Here is a 3,136-nt window from a genome sequence, read left to right as displayed (position 1 = left end):
TTTTCAATACATTGTGCCAGTGGCGTTTCCTTAACCTCAATCTACCTGTGCACCAACTCTCAAAACATAAACAATTGTCAAAATATTGCTTGCAATGGATAGATATCGTGTAAACTAGAAGATTAAGTGTATTTTTCAACCGATTCGAGTATGAATATGGCATTAAATCTGGTTTTGAAAGTTGGTGCACAGGTAAAAAGTGAAGTTACGGGACGCCACTGCATTGTGAAATAAGCTTCATCTTCAAAAATTAAAAAGGAAGGTAATAAAAACTTGAGGAACTGTCGAAAGGGATAGTAATGCAGATTTTTCTACATTTTTTGTGTTTAAATCTGCGTTGCAGTATTTATCAAAAAGTTTGTTTGAGAGGGTATTTCAAAAATGATTCCATATATGTAACAAATATACAAAAAGAAAAAAAAGAAAAAAAGAAAATAAACATGGTTATCAGATAGGTAAGTTACTTCATCATCAAGGGTAAGTCTCCTTATATACTTTTCCAAAATTATAACATTTGCATAAAAATATTGTATTTTTAAATGAATCAATAAATGCTGGGAAGGGCACCAGGGCACCCAATTGAAACGAAATGGATGGGGAGAGTGGGAATGCCAACTGCCTGTCGTTAACATTTCGTGAATAAAGGGCGGGCTCTTCTCCCCACTCATTGGGGTATCCTCGTGTTGGATGGTTTGCTTTTTGACCGGTTGTATGATTCTGCTGTTGGAAGGAGATTCTCATTCATCCCGTAGATGCACGTTGGCGATGTTGCTCACGGATCTACCCTATCCGTTTTTGGCCCTTCAGGCAATGGCAGATTGAGTACAATTAGAGGTTATTAAGCTTGATCAAGTTGAACAACGAGGACAACCCACAGCTACTGACAGGCGTCTTGCTACAATGAGTGGTAGTTCCATATCATCATAATCATCATCATCTGCTTTTATATCGGCGTATTGCAGTGCCATACGTTGACGAGAAAGATCTCTCAAAAGCTCCTAAAGCGATCTAAACTATTGATCTATAAGCTGGAAACAAATGGGTGAAGAGATATTGCCATCAATGTTCTACCTCGCTGGTATGTGTGTGTAAGAGTATCCATGCATTTCTTTACATATTTGCAGTGCATTAACTTTTGGAAAGGCTGGTACATCGGTTTGATTTCCGCTACCAGTGGTTGCAGTGTCGTTACCGTACCGATCTCGGCCGGTCTGCCTTATGTCTTATTCAGAGTACAGAGTTATAAAATGTTATAATAATTCTTCTTCTTTCCTTTATTTAACGTCGGTCTCTGTTCCGCAATATAGTGTCAATCACCGACGGACATCGATTGCCTTCCATTGACGGTAATCGAATGTGCAGGAAGGCAGCTTCCACACCTGCGTAGGATATCACACCCATTCAACACACATGGACCGGGACCAACGGCTTTACGTGACCAGAGATTTTTATGCCTCAGAAAAATCCCACCGACCTCGGCTGGGATTGAACCCAGACCCATTGGGGTGAGAAAGCAGTCACGTTTACCACTACACCACCGGCGCCGGTTGTTATAATAATTATCGACATGGAAAATAGCATTATAACATGCACTAATAGAAATCGTGTTGCACCATTTTACCTTTACCAACAGTGAGACCAACATGCACTGTGGTCCGAATGGGAAATTTAGCGGGAAAAAATAGATTCCGTCAGTTCATTTTAGGGGGTTGGTATCTTTGTAGAAGTTGTTTATAATTAATGGGTTTTTCATTTTATGGGTGGTCCTGATTGAAATTGAAATCGAAATCAAAAATCACACTTTTTGTTTAAAGTTATAGGTGACATTACTGATTTTTATGGGCAACCTAATTAAATGTAGAAAAATAGATCTTAAATGGGCAAATAAAGAGTAAGATAAATGTTGTCTTTAGCAAAGTTGCTCATCATAATTGTTACTACTTTTCTTAATTTTTTGTCTTTTGATCAGTCTTTAAATTAAAACCACAAAATTTGACTCAGAATTTCAATTTAAATGAGAAGCACCCTAATGATCATTTCCCTAAAATGAATGACCAATTAATTATAATTAACTTCTTCAAAGACACCAGGCCCCTAAAACGATCAGGAGGAGTAATTTTTTCCCCCCGAAATTTCCGTTTCGAACCACAGTGCAGTTCTACACAACCATTCTAAATAATTTACTGATGTACAATCCTGTTTTCATAGTTAATTTCGAGTGGTTATAAGGGAAATAATGCATTATTGCAATCAGAAGTCAAGCCATAAAAACTTAGGCAATTTGCCCCGTTTAATGAGGCGCCACCGGTTTATAGATTTATGACATTTTTCAGAGAAGAACATAAAGCTGACTGTGGCCTTCGAAGAGACGACCGACGGCGACGATGGCGAAGGCGGGTGGAACATTCAAAAAGAGAGGTGAGAATAATTCAGCTGGTTGCTTCCGAAGGATACGATAAGAATTGTGTACCCTGCAGTTATTTTCTGGTGCACACCACACCATTCAACAAAACGTGAAAAGGCTCACAGGTATAAGAGCAAATACGACGACCGAGCAGGCGGTGTAAACTTCTAAATTGTGAAAATTCCAGACCAAACAAAATGCTAATGCCATAGGAAAAGAATCTCTTTTATCTTTGGTACAATAAAAAGACAACGTTAAACGTAGCAATATTTATAGCATGTATAGGTAAATAATGGACAAAGCATAATATTCTTCCATTGTACGATCTTTCCTGTGCCCATTCTTTCCATTCACTTGTCGTCTGAGGTCCGCCAGGTTAAAGTAGCTGAACCGATCCGATATGGAAGCTCGAGGAGAATTTCGAACAATCTCGGCAAAGCACTTTACTGTTTACTGCATGCTTTCGGTATAACTTTTGAAGAACTAAGCTAAGTGGAGTGCAGAGCATAGCTTTGGGGGAGGTGCGTCTTGATCAACTAATTCCGATTCACAGACGCTGCGAAGAATTCTTTGCGGATATTTTATTCTTCACTGTCTCGAAAGTTGGCAATGTGAACTATGGTTCAGTAGCGGAAGACAAGGTATTGTGTTTCAGTGGCGAGGTCAATGACAGCATTCATTAATCTTTGCTCGAAAGACTGGTTGAAAAGTGCAAGGTTAATTTGCTCAGGA

This window comes from Ochlerotatus camptorhynchus, unplaced genomic scaffold, assembly GCF_037179485.1.
Source record: "Ochlerotatus camptorhynchus isolate MF236.1 unplaced genomic scaffold, CSIRO-AGI_Acam_v1.1 ptg000476l, whole genome shotgun sequence".
NCBI classification, from domain to species: domain Eukaryota; kingdom Metazoa; phylum Arthropoda; class Insecta; order Diptera; family Culicidae; genus Ochlerotatus; species Ochlerotatus camptorhynchus.
This window is presented reverse-complemented; position numbering follows the sequence as displayed.